At 42.2% G+C, this 18,516-nt stretch overlaps 7 non-coding genes across 7 annotated transcripts; all 7 read right to left on the bottom strand.

Annotated features, from left to right (window-relative positions):
• Window positions 1–266: 266 nt before the first annotated feature.
• LOC125737135 (5S ribosomal RNA) lies at window positions 267–385 on the bottom strand. The gene has a single exon (XR_007396402.1). It is a non-coding gene; the product is annotated as a 5S ribosomal RNA (ribosomal RNA).
• A 1,108-nt stretch (window positions 386–1,493) lies between these two features.
• Window positions 1,494–1,612, bottom strand: LOC125733892 (5S ribosomal RNA). Its single transcript, XR_007393224.1, has one exon. It is a non-coding gene; the product is annotated as a 5S ribosomal RNA (ribosomal RNA).
• A 7,618-nt stretch (window positions 1,613–9,230) lies between these two features.
• On the bottom strand, window positions 9,231–9,349 carry LOC125736562 (5S ribosomal RNA). Its single transcript, XR_007395840.1, has one exon. It is a non-coding gene; the product is annotated as a 5S ribosomal RNA (ribosomal RNA).
• Window positions 9,350–14,307: 4,958 nt separating this feature from the next.
• Window positions 14,308–14,426, bottom strand: LOC125733469 (5S ribosomal RNA). Its single transcript, XR_007392814.1, has one exon. It is a non-coding gene; the product is annotated as a 5S ribosomal RNA (ribosomal RNA).
• A 1,085-nt stretch (window positions 14,427–15,511) lies between these two features.
• Window positions 15,512–15,630, bottom strand: LOC125734449 (5S ribosomal RNA). The gene has a single exon (XR_007393760.1). It is a non-coding gene; the product is annotated as a 5S ribosomal RNA (ribosomal RNA).
• Window positions 15,631–16,718: 1,088 nt separating this feature from the next.
• Window positions 16,719–16,837, bottom strand: LOC125733552 (5S ribosomal RNA). The gene has a single exon (XR_007392894.1). It is a non-coding gene; the product is annotated as a 5S ribosomal RNA (ribosomal RNA).
• Window positions 16,838–17,954: 1,117 nt separating this feature from the next.
• On the bottom strand, window positions 17,955–18,073 carry LOC125734520 (5S ribosomal RNA). The gene has a single exon (XR_007393829.1). It is a non-coding gene; the product is annotated as a 5S ribosomal RNA (ribosomal RNA).
• Between the last annotated feature and the right edge of the window lie 443 nt (window positions 18,074–18,516).

Here is an 18,516-nt window from a genome sequence, read left to right as displayed (position 1 = left end):
AGTGACAGTCTTCAAGTTTGTGAGAAGATCGCGCCCTGGTGGAATAAAGGCACGAACAGCTTACAGCACCTAGAATTACCAGGAAGTATTTAGAGTAAAACGGTTTCTAAAAGCTGCCTTTATGAATGAGAGAAAAAAAAAAAAATATATATATATATATATATATATATATATATATATATATATAATAGTAAAATGGAAGGGGAGTGATAGATTTAAATTAATCGTGAAGTGGAGCGCCCCCCGTTTAAAGTAAAAGTGAGAAAAGCTTACAGCACCTGGTATTCCCAGGTGGTCTCCCATCCAAGTACTAACCAGACCCTACCCTGCTTAGCTTCCGAGATCAGACGAGATCGGGCGTGTTCAGGGTGGTATGGCCGTAAGCGAGAGATGCTACCAAAAACAGCCCTTTTGCATTACACGCGTCTATACATGCCAGTTAGTCCCATTGGATCCTACTCCTGGTTTTTTTTTTTTTTTATCTGACTCACACTGCAGCCCCACCATCCAATCGGCAGCGCCGGACCCACACCAAACATTCACCAAACTACTCAGCCGGCAGCCTACCACAATTATTCCATTCTTTCCGCATCCGCACACTTCCTTCTTTTTAACTCCTTTTCAGTACTGCACAGGTTAATCGCCGCACGTCCCCCGCCGGCAAACATTACTCCTTTGCCTACTGCATGCAGGCTTCTCTTAACGACCCTCTGTTATCAACTCCGCTAACAGCCACAAAATCTCCGCCGCACGAAGCCCACTGGTAGCTGCTGAATCACATGCTTCCCCAAAACGTCGCGCTGTCAGAACACTGGGAGCTACACACACCAACAAGTCCATAATGCAGGCTGCAGCCAGAACAATTTTCTACATTCAAACATCGACGGCCTCTTCTCTCTAAAAATTCACCAGACCGCTTCTACCACCAGCAAAGAAGTTTCCATCCCTAATTCCTCTGTGATTCCCACTAACCTAAACATTAAGCTGGCATTGAAGGGTGTGAATTACCCCGGCCAATCTGTTCTTTTAAATACAGCTTTTAGCAAGTTTTGAAAGGAGAAGAGCAGAACTTGCTATGCCAATAATATCGAGTCTTCTGTGGCGAAGTGGTTTTTGCATAGAAAACAAAGCGGTCAGTTGAAGAGGAATAATATCAGTACTTTGTTTAAAACTGTGTGTAAAAAGCTGTCTCTTTATCATTAACAATAAGTTGTAAAACGTGAATGGGGAGTGACAGTCTTCAAGTTTGTGAGAAGATCGCGCCCTGGTGGAATAAAGGCACGAACAGCTTACAGCACCTAGAATTACCAGGAAGTATTTAGAGTAAAACGGTTTCTAAAAGCTGCCTTTATGAATGAGAGAAAAAAAAAAAAAAAAAAAAAAAAATATATATATATATATATATATATATAAAATAGTAAAATGGAAGGGGAGTGATAGATTTAAATTAATCATGAAGTGGAGCGCCCCCTGTATAAAGTAAAAGTGAGAAAAGCTTACAGCACCTGGTATTCCCAGGTGGTCTCCCATCCAAGTACTAACCAGACCCTACCCTGCTTAGCTTCCGAGATCAGACGAGATCTGGCGTGTTCAGGGTGGTATGGCCGTAAGCGAGAGAAACTACCAAAAACAGCCCTTTTGCATTACACGCCTCTATACATGCCAGTTGGTCCCATTGGATACTACTAATGTTCTTTTTTTTTTTTATCTGACTCACACTGCAGCCCCACCATCCAATCGGCAGCGCCGGACCCACACCCAACATTCACCAAACTACTCAGCCGGCAGCCTACCACAATTATTCCATTCTTTCCGCATCCGCACACTTCCTTCTTTTTAACTCATTTTCACTACCGCACAGGTTAATCGCCGCACGTCCCCCGCCAGCAAACATTACTCCTTTGCCTACTGCATGCAGGCTTCTATTAACGACCCTCTGTTATCAACTCCGCTAACAGCCACAAAATCTCCGCCGCACGAAGCCCACTGGTAGCTGCTGAATCACATGCTTCCCCAAAACATCGCGCTGTCAGAACACTGGGAGCTACACACACCAACAAGTCCATACTGCAGGCTGCAGCCAGAACAATTTTCTACATTCAAACATCGACGGCCTCTTCTCTCTAAAAATTCACCAGACCGCTTCTACCACCAGCAAAGAAGTTTCCATCCCTAATTCCTCTGTGATTCCCACTAACCTAAACATTAAGCTGGCATTGAAGGGTGTGAATTACCCCGGCCAATCTGTTCTTTTAAATACAGCTTTTAGCAAGTTTTGAAAGGAGAAGAGCAGAACTTGCTATGCCAATAATATCGAGTCTTCTGTGGCGAAGTGGTTTTTGCATAGAAAACTATGGAAGCCCGTTTCCGCCACAAAAAGAAAAAAAATAAGTCATAATAACGAGAAACTTTCTCATTATTACGACTTAGTATCTCATAATAACAAGAAACTTTCTAATTTTTTCGACTTAGTTTCTCGTTATTATGAGATACTTTCTCATTAGTACGACTTAGTATCTCATAATAACGAGAAACTAAGTCGTACTAATGAGAAAGTATCTCATAATAACGAGAAACTAAGTCGTAAAAATGAGAAAGTTTCTCGTTATTATGAGATACTAAGTCGTACTAATGAGAAAGTATCTCATAATAACGAGAAACTTTCTCATTTTTACGACTTAGTATCTCATAATAACGAGAAACTAAGTCGTACTAATGAGAAAGTATCTCATAATAACGAGAAACTAAGTCGTAAAAATGAGAAAGTTTCTCGTTATTATGAGATACTAAGTCGTACTAATGAGAAAGTATCTCATAATAACGAGAAACTTTCTCATTTTTACGACTTAGTTTCTCGTTATTATGAGATACTTTCTCATTATTATGACAGTTTCTCAGGAGAACCTTATGAATGTGTACAACAAGTTGAGGTGACTGTGGCTAGAGTTAGCGGAGTTATGTTTGCTAAGCATGTTCAGCAGTACTTTAAACGGGGCTTCACAAATAAAGAAATACTAACGTTGCTGAAAGAGTTACATGGAGTTCAAATTAGCAATCGAACCCTCGAGCGAATTCTGTACAGACGTCAGCTTTGGAGAAGAAAGAACAAAACTGACGAGGCTGATGTGGCAGCATTCATTCAACAACAGCTACAAACATCGGGTCAGTCGCACGGCTATAGATGGATGCATCAGAAATGTTGGTTACATGGGATTATTACTGACAGAGAGACAGTTCGCATGATATTGCGATTACTAGACGGTCAGGGAGTGGATCTAAGGGCAAATAATCGACTGCGTCGGAGAGTGTACAATAGCCGTGGTCCCAATTACGTATGGCACATCGATGGATATGATAAGTTAAAACCGTACGGCATTGCCATAAGTGGATGTATCGACGGGTTTTCCCGGAAAATAATTTGGCTCGAATCTTACAAAACAAACAATGATCCACGCGTTATTGCGGGATATTATATAACAGCTGTTTCTGAATACGAAGGATGCCCTACAAGAGTCAGGCTGGACCATGGAACGGAGAACAGTTATATCGCAGATATGCAAAGATTTTTTCAGTCCAATGAAAATTTTGCGGCACAGTGTGTCTCTTTCGGCCCAAGTACTACTAACCAACGAATTGAAAGATGGTGGCTCACTCTCCGAAGCCAGTGCGCACAATTTTGGATGAACATCTTTGACAGTCTCAAAGAAGATGGACATTTTATGGACACGTTTCTGGACAAATCGCTGATCCAGTTTTGTTTCCAAAACATGATTCAGGTAGGCATAACATAGAACACCAATCACACACAATGGCAATGTAAATTATGGCTATAAAATTATTGCACATATTCCAGTTTGTAGTGCATGCAAAGCAAAACAATACGTGTACATTTGCTGTCATAATAATGTCAGGTTGTGCTGTATTTTCAAATGCATTATCGTAGCATTTTACATAACAGCCGATCTTAACTGTAGTCTTCTCTTGGGCCACTTTGCTATAACTTTTTAATCATTCTGAAATATATTCTTATGACCATGTGCAATAAGTTATTTCATACCCTGATTATGATATCACGCGCGAACGTCATTTATACAAGTCACAGTCGGCGTATGGAGCAACTAACATTAAAAACGTCTCACTGTCGGCAGCTTTCTCCCATCGTTCACTTAATAGAGCTGAGGCGGTTCGTTCAAGACCGATATTTCAGCGGTGTATTGCAACACCACGAAATAAACGCCAGAGCAAATTTTATTTTCCAATTCCATGACTTTTCCATGTTTTTCATGACTGTTCTTAACCTGTACATTTATACATTACAGTTCACGTATGCATTACCATTACAGTACTTGTTTTTATACGTAACCAGATTGCACCACCTTGAGGTGTAAATAGCCTATTATTTCTTCTGTCTTCAGGAGGAACTGGATGAAATTGCGTCTGCATGGAACAATCACAGAATAAGACCAGTTCACAACTCGAGGTCCCCTAACGGACGTCCCTTACTGATGTATACAGTACCTCATTTATATGGAGCTACAGATTTCTTGCAGAATGTGAACCCTGAGCTGGCTGACTTGTGTCTTGAAGACTGTTTGTTTAAAGATTATCCTTGTGATGAAGATGTATTTCATGTTTGTGTTGAACTAATGTCAGAGTATAATCTGTCTGTGTCAGATGATGTCTATGAAATGGTGGACATGTACATTAGACTTAGAGAGCTAATTATTAGTGAACTAAATGTTGAGTGATGTACTGATGCTAAAAATGTCAATTTAAATTATCACATGGAATATATGCATTTATATTCATACTGATTTCAATGAGAATTTGTAAAAGTACAAAACAGACTCATTCTAAATTTAAATTCACATTGTATTATTTATTAGTCCAAACACTGTTTATTAGTCCATTTTTTGTCTTAAATTACTTTGTTTTAATGTATTCCTGTGCAATATCCAATACATTAACAGAAATAAACTGTATAGAGTGAAAATAAAGTGCACAGCACCAAAACATATAAGTTTCTTATAACGATAATTATATATATAAAAAAATCTCAGAATAAAATGTCTAAAACATCTGAACATTCAAATTAAACTTCTTGAATTCAAAAGACACCTAAGCATAAAATGTCTAAAACATCTGAACACTTGCATTAATCTAAATTAACACTAGCATTTACCCTTTTCTTTTGGATTTTTCAACTTTTCCTCCTTTTTGTTGGGTGTTGACACTTTAAACAAATAAGTCTAATTCAAACAAAAGATAAAGGTTCAGGGCTACAAAGTCACTCAGTGTAGGTAAAATGTTTCAATACAAAATGTGCACAATTGTGTGTCCATGGTGTAACTGATATAATCAAACTTTACATGGAACAAAGTTAACAAACACTACATTGTGCATTTTAAGACATGCATGGTACACATTTGCGTAAGTCACAGTGGACTTTCAGTACCACAAACTTTTTAAACAATGTCCATTACCCATACATTTGATTCCAGAACTTTGTTGATCTCTGATCTGAAGTCTGGATAACTGTCATAGTGGAGTGACAATTCCAACACACAGCCACAAGTATGCGCTATAGGTCTCCGCTGAAAGCCTTTTATTTGCGTAAAGATAATGCTAATGATTTTACCAAGAAATAAATCAGATCCTGTGCAAAATCTGAGAAACAGCGACAGTCGTTGCGGGTCAGACTCCCTCACATATGTAGTTACATACCTCTGAATGTCCTTCTCCTGGGTGTTCAGTGCCTCTGGGAAGGAAAGGGACTTCACAACTTTTCTGCTTGTCGGAAGCAGATACTCGTAAGTTGTTAAAATCTGCTCAATTTCTAGCCCAGCAGTTGAAAGTGTGGTTGCCCACTGATCAATGACATATGCAGGTTCTTGGAGCAGCTTTTTGTGTGCTAGCTCTTGAAGGATATCTCCAAAATTGTTGGCTGTTGGCCTTTTCCTACACAGGTAATTATCCAAAATCTCAAGTAATTCATCCTTGTCAACACTGTCAAAGTCTGATCGCCAAGATTCGAAAACTGCTCGGTCTCCTTCTGGAACAAACTTGAGGAAATTTTCAATTAAATCACTCTTGATATACCCAGAGGCTGCTTGTTCCAAAATCACTGGAGCTAGTCTGACAGGAAGATACTTTTCCTTCCGCCATCCAAAAGCTATTATACGGCCAACACTTTCCCACTGTGCTTGGCCAAAATCGTGACGAAGAAAAGGCACTTTCAAAGAACTACCCATGGTGCACTGGTCGTAAAAGTCATGCCAGAATTCAGAAAGACAGTCCCTTACTACTCCTCCATCATCATGCCCCATCTCAAAATTTCCATCTGGCAGTACAAGCTGGATTTTCACATTTTTGCTTAGAATACTTTCATCAGAAAAATGTGAAATAAGTTCAAGAAGTACATTTCCACGGTGAACAACTAGAATTCTTGGTGTTTTCTGACTTTCAGGAGACATAGGCAGTGTGTCATCCATGCTTTGCTCAGTAATGCCTCTATGATTATCTGTGACGAATGTAACTACGTTACTGTCTTCCAAAAGATCCAAAGTAAATGGTTCAGTGCTCACTACCTCTGTGGAGTGAAGAAAAGATATGCTTTGGGTGCTGGAAGTGTCTCTCTCATTCCCAATGTAGATAACATCTGGTACATCTGCATTTTGGGATGTATGAGATGACTGTTCTATAATAGGGGTGGAACTCTCAAAATCCTGAAAACTTAAATTTTCTTCAGAAAATTCTACATTTGCATTCCCCTGATTTTGTGTACTATTTTTTGTTTTTGTTGCCAAGTAGAACCTAAGAAGTGGCAATTTAGTGTCTTCGTACAATTTCCCCACTGTTGCACTTTCATCCACTGACATTTCCTGATAGTCTTTCAAGTCAAACTCAAATTCTGTGGTGTTCCCTTTCACATTCTTTCCATTTGGAAAAAAGAGACATGTCGCTTCTTTTATCAAATCTGCTTTGCTTGAATCCTTTGAGACATCAATTTTCCGTGTGCCCCCACCTTTTCTTGTTCTCACCTGTTTTAAAACCTTTTCTTCATCATCATAATGCATCCACCCCAATTCTATCTTCCTTACACTTTTCTCCGCATTTTTTGTGACCAATTTTTGAGTTGAGCCTTTTCCATATTCCTCAGTTCTTTGTTTTTTGGATAATTTGGATTTTAGGCGATCAAAAAGCTTTGATTTGCGAGTTTGGGGACAATCTTCCTGCCGCCTACAAAATCCAAGCACGGCCAGACGATCTCCATAAGATGGCAAGTATGTCTTCAGTTGCTCATCTGTCATCAGTAGAATGACACTGACATCAATCTAAAGAAAACAAATAGTGCAATACAATCATCTATTTAAATATGCACAGTATTACAGACATTTTGTTCTTTCCCATTATTGATATTGCAAGTCTGTTTAAACATACATAAATGAAAGCCAATTTTAATGCAACAAAGTATTTAAGTACTGTCACAGATTTAGAAACCAAGTACAGTGTGTGTGTATGCCTACGACTACCACTCATTTTGACGCTAAATATTACTGTAATTTAGGTTTAGTTAAATCTTACCTTTTCCTGTTCCAATTTTTCAATTGTTTCTTCTGGAACATTTCTTTGTCTTAAAAACTGTATCAAGTCACCCATTTCTGTGGACATATGCATGTTACAATTTCTTAGGATCATTGCCTGGTGGTGCAGTAAAATCACACCGATAACATAGCACAGAGGTGTTTAGAACAGATCAAATAACAGATTAAATTTCAAAAGCATACATTCGAAGAACCTCTTGTTAAAATCCCCTAATTTAACCAATAAAAAACAATGCGTGAAAATGAAATTTTAAGAAGTTTTTACATATTCGACCTCCCACCAAATATGAAACATTACGCTTGGTAAATAGATCACACATTGCTTGACATACAAGTAGCCAGACATGCAAACCTAATACACTAATCTAACTAGCTTTGTCTAACCGCAGTAAATAACATTTGCAGTTAACTCTATGCTGTATTCACTTGTGGTCTTAAATCACGAAGAACTGTATTCAGCACAATTTGTAAGTTTAAATTATTTTATTTATAATTCTAAAATCTGATCACGTGGACTGGCACTTATGCTAGATCTAGTTTATTAAGAATGCACAATAATAAATTGCAGTGAATTTTCCAAAAAACGCCATAGCATTAAAAACAACTGTAGTATGTGTTCTCGCAGACACTTTAGGTTGCTCTTTGGTCACAACGACTTTGGGAAACTCTCTCCCTATTAGCTATATCACGTTAAGCAGCCTACCCGAAAATCTAAACTGAGAACCATAAACTTGCCACCATGAAATTACGAATAACACAACTGCACTTACCTTAGATAATGATGCACAAAATACCATGCCCGCCATAAACGTAGTCGAAGATTTGGAGCTTCCTCCGGAAACGGAAAAAGCCTCAAGTCATTTAAATCGAAGTCATGAAAAAAAAAAATTCTCGTTGTAAAAAAAAAAAAAATATCGTTAGAAAAAAAAAATTCTCGTTGCAAAAAAAAAACGTTTCTCAAAATAACGAGAAACGTTCTCATTATTACGACTTAGTATCTCATAATAACGAGAAACTAAGTCATAATAATGAGAAAGTATCTCATAATGACGAGATACTAAGTCGTAATAATGAGAAAGTTTCTCGTTATTATGAGATACTAAGTCGTACAAATGAGAAAGTTTCTCGTTATTATGAGATACTAAGTCGTACAAATGAGAAAGTTTCTCGTTATTATGAGATACTAAATTGTAATAATGAGAAAGTTTCTCGTTATTATGACTTATTTTTTTTCTTTTTGTGGCGGAAACGGGCTTCCATAGAAAACAAAGCGGTCAGTTGAAGAGGAATAATATCAGTACTTTGTTTAAAACTGTGTGTAAAAAGCTGTCTCTTTATCATTAACAATAAGTTGTAAAACGTGAATGGGGAGTGACAGTCTTCAAGTTTGTGAGAAGATCGTGCCCTGGTGGAATAAAGGCACGAACAGCTTACAGCACCTAGAATTACCAGGAAGTATTTAGAGTAAAACGGTGTGTAAAAGCTGCCTTTATGAATGAGATAAATATATATATATATATATATATATATATATATATATATATAAAATAGTAAAATGGAAGGGGAGTGGTAGATTTAAATTAATCGTGAAGTGGAGCACCCCCTGTATAAAGTAAAAGTGAGAAAAGCTTACAGTACTTGGTATTCCCAGGAGGTCTCCCATCCAAGTACTAACCAGACCCTACCCTGCTTGGCTTCCGAGATCGGATGAGATCGGGCATGTTCAGGGTGGTATGGCCATAAGCGAGAGACGCGACCAAAAACAGCCCTTTTGCATTACACGCCTCTATACATGCCAGTTAGTCCCATTGGATCCTACTCCTGGTTTTTTTTTTTTTTATCTGACTCACACTGCAGCCCCACCATCCAATCGGCAGCGCCGGACCCACACCAAACATTCACCAAACTACTCAGCCGGCAGCCTACCACAATTATTCCATTCTTTCCGCATCCGCACACTTCCTTCTTTTTAACTCCTTTTCAGTACTGCACAGGTTAATCGCCGCACGTCCCCCGCCGGCAAACATTACTCCTTTGCCTACTGCATGCAGGCTTCTCTTAACGACCCTCTGTTATCAACTCCGCTAACAGCCACAAAATCTCCGCCGCACGAAGCCCACTGGTAGCTGCTGAATCACATGCTTCCCCAAAACGTCGTGCTGTCAGAACACTGGGAGCTACACACACCAACAAGTCCATACTGCAGGCTGCAGCCAGAACAATTTTCTACATTCAAACATCGACGGCCTCTTCTCTCTAAAAATTCACCAGACCGCTTCTACCACCAGCAAGTTACAAAAAATAAAAATAACAACGTGAGCAAATGTTATATATATACATATATATACATATATAGATACAAGAAAAATAAAATACAAAGGGATAAATAGAATAAATAGGAATGAGAATACAAGGGAATTGCACATTCCCAGTATTGAACCAAAAAAACCAAAAGTATTGCACATTTCCAGTATTGAACTAAAAACCAAAAGTATTGCACAAGAGTATTGCACAGTGAAGTGAAGAGGCACTACAGCTTAGTTGTCCCCCCCTCCTTTGTCCACCTGTTTCCCCGCCCTCTCCCCACCAGAGAGGAGTTAAACAGCTTGATGGCGTATGGGACAAAGGAGTTTTTAAGTCTGTTGGTTCTTGTCTTTGGGAGAAGCAACCTGTCACTGAACAGACTCCTCTGGTTGTTTATGGCCGTGTGCAGAGGATGCCCAGCATTGTCCATAATGTCCAGCAATTTTTTTAGTGTCCTTTTCTCTGCCACTATCGCCATAGTGTCCAGCTTCATGCCGACCACAGAGCTAGCCTTCCTGATCAGTTTTTCCAGCCTGGATGAGTCCTTCTTTGCTGTGCTGCTCCCCCAACACACCACAGCATAGAAAAGTACTCCAGCAACCACTGACTGGTAAAACATCCTCAGGAGCTTCCTGCAGATGTTAAAAGACCTCAGTCTCCTGAGGAAGTACAGTCGGCTTTGGGCTTTTTTATACAGGTGCTCTGTGTTGCATGACCAGTCCAGTTTGTTGTCCACCCACAGCCCGAGATACTTGTATTTGTTGACCACCTCCACCTCCTCCCCCTCTATCTGAACCGGCAGTGGACCTTCTCTGGACCTCCCGAAGTCCACAACCAGTTCCTTGGTCTTTGAGGTGTTGAGTTGCAGGTGGTTTGTGTGACTCCATGTAACGAAATTCCTCACCAGACTTCTGTACTCCTCTTCCTGATCCTCCCAGATACACCCCATGATGGCTGTGTCGTCTGCAAACTTCTGAATGTGGCATAATTCAGAATTATAGCAGAAGTCAGAGGTGTACAGGGTGAAAAGAAGAGGGGACAGCACAGTTCCCTGTGGTGCTCCTGTGCTGCTGACCACAGTGTCAGACGTGATGTCCTTCAGCCTGACGTACTGTGGTCTGTCAGTGAGATAGTTGGAGATCCAAGCTATCAAGCAGGGGTCCACCTGCATCCTGTTCAGTTTTTCCTGGAGCATACGGGGCCGGATGGTATTAAAGGCACTAGAGAAGTCAAGAAACAGGATCCTGACCGTGCCTTTCCCCCCGTCCAGGTGTGAGTGGGCTCTATGTAGGAGGTACAGGATGGCATCCTCCACGCCGACATCCGCCTTGTATGCGAACTGTAGTGGGTCCTGGGCATGTTGTACCTGTGGTCGTAGGAGGTTAAGGAAGAGCCGCTCTAGAGTCTTCATAAGATGTGACGTCAGTGCCACCGGTCGGAAGTCATTCAACTCATTGGGCCGGTTCCTTTTGGGGACTGGTACAATGCAGGATGTCTTCCATAGGGCGGGCACTCTCCCCAGTTGCAGACTGAGATTGAATACTCGTTGTAGCGGCTCCCCAAGTTCAGCAGCACACGCCTTTAGCATCCTAGGACACACCTTGTCTGGGCCTGCTGCCTTTCTGGGGCAAAGCTTCCTCAGTTGTTTCCTGACCTGATCCACTGTAATACTGGGAGATGATTGGAAGGGGGGGGGGGAAGATGTCCTGCTGTTGAGAGAGGGGTTGTAGGAGGAGGGTGTCATAGTGTCCAGAAGGGGGGGGAAGTGAGGGAGGTAGGAAAGTGGTGAGAGGGCTCTGTAGTAAAGATGAGGGTGGGGGGGTTGTGGGCTGGTCAAACCTATTGAAGAAGTTGTTAAATTCGTTTGCCTTCTCCACCGTCCCCCCCACTAAGCTGTTCTTGATGTTATAGCCTGTAATGGTTTTCACACCATTCCAGACCTCCCTCATATTGTTCCTCTCCAACTTCTGCTCCACCTTCCTCCTGTAGGTGTCCTTTGCTTCCCTCAGGCAGCGTTTCACCTCCCGCTGTGCTGCTTTCATCTCCTCCTTCACTTTGCTCCTGAAAGCCTTCTTCTTCATGTTGAGGACAGCTTTGACTTCCTGTGTTACCCACGGTTTATTATTAGGATAACACCGTACCGTCTTAGCAGGGGCAACCGTGTCCACACAAAAGTTGAGGTAGTCTGTCAGACAGTGTGTCGCCCCCTCTATGTCCTCCCCATGTGGGCTCAGAAGCACATCCCAGTCTGTGGTGTCGTAGCAGTCTCTCAGAGCGTCCTCCTTTTCTGGAGTCCATCTCCTGATGGAGCGTGTTGTGACAGGCTGCCTTTGGACGAGGGGTGTGTATTGTGGCTGTAGGTAAACCAGGTTGTGGTCTGACTTCCCTAACGGGGGGAGGGGGGTGGCTCTGTATGCGTCTCTCACATTTGCATACAGTAAGTCAATTGTCCTGTTGCTCCTTGTGGGGCAATCCACAAACTGGTGAAAAGCAGCCAGAGTAGAGTCCAGTGTGGCATGATTAAAGTCTCCAGATATAATAATGAAAGCCTCTGGGTTTTGTGTCTGCAGTCTTGCTGTAACTGTGTGTATTTTCTCGCAGGCAGCTGCTGCGTCGGCCCTCGGAGGGATGTAAACACACACACAGATCACATGACTAAACTCCCGAGGTAAATAATATGGCCGCAAGCTAACGGCTAGCAGCTCCAGGTCCGGACGGCATACCGAAACTTTAACGGAGACATGTCCAGGGTTGCAGTATCTGTTGTTAATGTAGACAATGAGTCCCCCACCTCTGCTTTTTCCGCTGGCCTGCGTGTCCCTATCGGATCTCACGAATGTGAAACCGCATAGGTCTACGTTAGCCTGTGGCGTTAGCTCGGTTAGCCACGTCTCCGTGAAGATAAACAAACTGCACTCACGATATAGTCGGTGGTTGTTCAAAGCACACAGTTCATCCATTTTGTTATGTAGCGAGTTCACGTTGCCCATTATCACTGTCGGGATTGATGGTTTGAATCGCCTCCGGTGATCCGCTTTCCTCGCTCCAGCCTTGCAGCCTCTGTAGCTCCTCTTTATCTCAGCTGGAATGTTGTGTCGCATGCCGGTCTGTTCCTGTGTTCTTAGCGCCAGCAGCTCCGCTCTCAAATAGATGCAGGAGCTGGTTCCAGAAGTTTTAAAAAGTGCATTATCCATCTTGTATCGCTATATCCAAGAGATAAAAGTAAAGTAACTAGAGAAAGTGAAATAAAGTTTAAAAGCCTAGTCTAAAAAAAGTTAAAGGTTAAGAAAAGGTGCGGTGTTGCAGAGCTACTTGGAAAGGCTGCCGTCACTCCAGCGCCATCTTGAATTACACGCCTCTATACATACTAGTTGGTCCCATTGGATACTACTAATGTTCTTTTTTTTTTTTTTATCTGACTCACACTGAAGCCCCACCATCCAATCGGCAGCGCCGGACCCACACCCAACATTCACCAAACTACTCAGCCGGCAGCCTACCACAATTATTCCATTCTTTCCGCATCCGCACACTTCCTTCTTTTTAACTCATTTTCACTACCGCACAGGTTAATCGCCGCACGTCCCCCGCCGGCAAACATTACTCCTTTGCCTACTGCATGCAGGCTTCTCTTAACGACCCTCTGTTATCAACTCCGCTAACAGCCACAAAATCTCCGCCGCACGAAGCCCACTGGTAGCTGCTGAATCACATGCTTCCCCAAAACGTCGCGCTGTCAGAACACTGGGAGCTACACACACCAACAAGTCCATACTGCAGGCTGCAGCCAGAACAATTTTCTACATTCAAACATCGACGGCCTCTTCTCTCTAAAAATTCACCAGACCACTTCTACCACCAGCAAAGAAGTTTCCATCCCTAATTCCTCTGTGATTCCCACTAACCTAAACATTAAGCTGGCATTGAAGGGTGTGAATTACCCCGGCCAATCTGTTCTTTTAAATACAGCTTTTAGCAAGTTTTGAAAGGAGAAGAGCAGAACTTGCTATGCCAATAATATCGAGTCTTCTGTGGCGAAGTGGTTTTTGCATAGAAAACAAAGCGGTCAGTTGAAGAGGAATAATATCAGTACTTTGTTTAAAACTGTGTGTAAAAAGCTGTCTCTTTATCATTAACAATAAGTTGTAAAACGTGAATGGGGAGTGACAGTCTTCAAGTTTGTGAGAAGATCGCGCCCTGGTGGAATAAAGGCACGAACAGCTTACAGCACCTAGAATTACCAGGAAGTATTTAGAGTAAAACGGTTTCTAAAAGCTGGCTTTATGAAAGAGAGAAAAAAAAAATATATATATATATAAAATAGTAAAATGGAAGGGGAGTGATAGATTTAAATTAATCGTGAAGTGGAGCGCCCCCTGTATAAAGTAAAAGTGAGAAAAGCTTACAGCACCTGGTATTCCCAGGTGGTCTCCCATTCAAGTACTAACCAGACCCTACCCTGCTTAGCTTCCGAGATCAGACGAGATCGGGCGTGTTCAGGGTGGTATGGCCATAAGCGAGAGATGCTACCAAAAACAGCCCTTTTGCATTACACGCGTCTATACATGCCAGTTAGTCCCATTGGATCCTACTCCTGGTTTATTTATTTTTTTATCTGACTCACACTGCAGCACCACCATCCAATCGGCAGCGCCGGAACTACACCAAACATTCACCAAACTACTCAGCCGGCAGCCTACCACAATTATTCCATTCTTTCCGCATCCGCACACTTCCTTATTTTTAACTCCTTTTCACTACCGCACAGGTTAATCGCCGCACGTCCCCCGCCGGCAAACATTACTCCTTTGCCTACTGCATGCAGGCTTCTCTTAACGACCCTCTGTTATCAACTCCGCTAACAGCCACAAAATCTCCGCCGCACGAAGCCCACTGGTAGCTGCTGAATCACATGCTTCCCCAAAACGTCGCGCTGTCAGAACACTGGGAGCTACACACACCAACAAGTCCATACTGCAGGCTGCAGCCAGAACAATTTTCTACATTCAAACATCGACGGCCTCTTCTCTCTAAAAATTCACCAGACCGCTTCTACCACCAGCAAAGAAGTTTCCATCCCTAATTCCTCTGTGATTCCCACTAACCTAAACATTAAGCTGGCATTGAAGGGTGTGAATTACCCCGGCCAACCTGTTCTTTTAAATACAGCTTTTAGCAAGTTATGAAAGGAGAAGAGCAGAACTTGCTATGCCAATAATATCGAGTCTTCTGTGGCGAAGTGGTTTTTGCATAGAAAACAAAGCGGTCAGTTGAAGAGGAATAATATCAGTACTTTGTTTAAAACTGTGTGTAAAAAGCTGTCTCTTTATCATTAACAATAAGTTGTAAAACGTGAATGGGGAGTGACAGTCTTCAAGTTTGTGAGAAGATCGCGCCCTGGTGGAATAAAGGCACGAACAGCTTACAGCACCTAGAATTACCAGGAAGTATTTAGAGTAAAACGGTTTCTAAAAGCTGCCTTTATGAATGAGTGAAAAAAAAAATATATATATATATATATATAATAGTAAAATGGAAGGGGAGTGATAGATTTAAATTAATCGTGAAGTGGAGCGCCCCCCGTTTAAAGTAAAAGTGAGAAAAGCTTACAGCACCTGCTATTCCCAGGAGGTCTCCCATCCAAGTACTAACCAGACCCTACCCTGCTTAGCTTCCGAGATCAGACGAGATCAGGCGTGTTCAGGGTGGTATGGCCGTAAGCGAGAGATGCTACCAAAAACAGCCCTTTTGCATTACACGCGTCTATACATGCCAGTTAGTCCCATTGGATCCTACTCCTGGTTTTTTTTTTTTTTATCTGACTCACACTGCAGCCCCACCATCCAATCGGCAGCGCCGGACCCACACCAAACATTCACCAAACTACTCAGCCGGCAGCCTACCACAATTATTCCATTCTTTCCGCATCCGCACACTTCCTTCTTTTTAACTCATTTTCACTACCGCACAGGTTAATCGCCGCACGTCCCCCGCCAGCAAACATTACTCCTTTGCCTACTGCATGCAGGCTTCTATTAACGACCCTCTGTTATCAACTCCGCTAACAGCCACAAAATCTCCGCCGCACGAAGCCCACTGGTAGCTGCTGAATCACATGCTTCCCCAAAACATCGCGCTGTCAGAACACTGGGAGCTACACACACCAACAAGTCCATACTGCAGGCTGCAGCCAGAACAATTTTCTACATTCAAACATCGACGGCCTCTTCTCTCTAAAAATTCACCAGACCGCTTCTACCACCAGCAAAGAAGTTTCCATCCCTAATTCCTCTGTGATTCCCACTAACCTAAACATTAAGCTGGCATTGAAGGGTGTGAATTACCCCGGCCAATCTGTTCTTTTAAATACAGCTTTTAGCAAGTTTTGAAAGGAGAAGAGCAGAACTTGCTATGCCAATAATATCGAGTCTTCTGTGGCGAAGTGGTTTTTGCATAGAAAACAAAGCGGTCAGTTGAAGAGGAATAATATCAGTACTTTGTTTAAAACTGTGTGTAAAAAAGCTGTCTCTTTATCATTAACAATAAGTTGTAAAACGTGAATGGGGAGTGACAGTCTTCAAGTTTGTGAGAAGATCGCGCCCTGGTGGAATAAAGGCACGAACAGCTTACAGCACCTAGAATTACCAGGAAGTATTTAGAGTAAAACGGTTTCTAAAAGCTGCCTTTATGAATGAGAGAAAAAAAAAAAAATATATATATATATATATAAAATAGTAAAATGGAAGGGGAGTGATAGATTTAAATTAATCGTGAAGTGGAGCGCCCCCTGTATAAAGTAAAAGTGAGAAAAGCGTACAGCACCTGGTATTCCCAGGTGGTCTCCCATCCAAGTACTAACCAGACCCTACCCTGCTTAGCTTCCGAGATCAGACGAGATCGGGCGTGTTCAGGGTGGTATGGCCGTAAGCGAGAGAAACTACCAAAAACAGCCCTTTTGCATTACACGCCTCTATACATGCCAGTTGGTCCCATTGGATACTACTAATGTTCTTTCTTTTTTTTTAATCTGACTCACACTGCAGCCCCACCATCCAATCGGCAGCGCCGGACCCACACCCAACATTCACCAAACTACTCAGCCGGCAGCCTACCACAATTATTCCATTCTTTCCGCATCCGCACACTTCCTTCTTTTTAACTCATTTTCACTACCGCACAGGTTAATCGCCGCACGTCCCCCGCCGGCAAACATTACTCCTTTGCCTACTGCATGCAGGCTTCTATTAACGACCCTCTGTTATCAACTCCGCTAACAGCCACAAAATCTCCGCCGCACGAAGCCCACTGGTAGCTGCTGAATCAGATGCTTCCCTAAAACATCGCGCTGTCAGAACACTGGGAGCTACACACACCAACAAGTCCATACAGCAGGCTGCAGCCAGAACAATTTTCTACATTCAAACATCGACGGCCTCTTCTCTCTAAAAATTCACCAGACCGCTTCTACCACCAGCAAAGAAGTTTCCATCCCTAATTCCTCTGTGATTCCCACTAACCTAAACATTAAGCTGGCATTGAAGGGTGTGAATTACCCCGGCCAACCTGTTCTTTTAAATACAGCTTTTAGCAAGTTTTGAAAGGAGAAGAGCAGAACTTGCTATGCCAATAATATCGAGTCTTCTGTGGCGAAGTGGTTTTTGCATAGAAAACAAAGCGGTCAGTTGAAGAGGAATAATATCAGTATTTTGTTTAAAACTGTGTGTAAAAAGCTGTCTCTTTATCATTAACAATAAGTTGTAAAACGTGAATGGGGAGTGACAGTCTTCAAGTTTGTGAGAAGATCGTGCCCTGGTGGAATAAAGGCACGAACAGCTTACAGCACCTAGAATTACCAGGAAGTATTTAGAGTAAAACGGTGTGTAAAAGCTGCCTTTATGAATGAGATAAATATATATATATATATATATATATATATATATATATATATATATATATATATATATAAAATAGTAAAATGGAAGGGGAGTGGTAGATTTAAATTAATCGTGAAGTGGAGCGCCCCCCGTTTAAAGTAAAAGTGAGAAAAGCTTACAGCACCTGGTATTCCCAGGAGGTCTCCCATCCAAGTACTAACCAGACCCTACCCTGCTTAGCTTCCGAGATCAGACGAGATCGGGCGTGTTCAGGGTGGTATGGCCGTAAGCGAGAGATCCTACCAAAAACAGCCCTTTTGCATTACACGCGTCTATACATGCCAGTTAGTCCCATTGGATCCTACTCCTGGTTTTTTTTTTTTTTATCTGACTCACACTGCAGCCCCACCATCCAATCGGCAGCGCCGGACCCACACCAAACATTCACCAAACTACTCAGCCGGCAGCCTACCACAATTATTCCATTCTTTCCGCATCCGCACACTTCCTTCTTTTTAACTCCTTTTCAGTACCGCACAGGTTAATCGCCGCACGTCCCCCGCCGGCAAACATTACTCCTTTGCCTACCGCATGCAGGCTTCTCTTAACGACCCTCTGTTATCAACTCCGCTAACAGCCACAAAATCTCCGCCGCACGAAGCCCACTGGTAGCTGCTGAATCACATGCTTGCCCAAAACGTCGCGCTGTTAGAACACTGGGAGCTACACACACC

The sequence above is a fragment of the Brienomyrus brachyistius genome, chromosome 2, assembly GCF_023856365.1.
Source record: "Brienomyrus brachyistius isolate T26 chromosome 2, BBRACH_0.4, whole genome shotgun sequence".
NCBI lineage: Eukaryota > Metazoa > Chordata > Actinopteri > Osteoglossiformes > Mormyridae > Brienomyrus > Brienomyrus brachyistius.
This window is presented reverse-complemented; position numbering and strand designations above follow the sequence as displayed.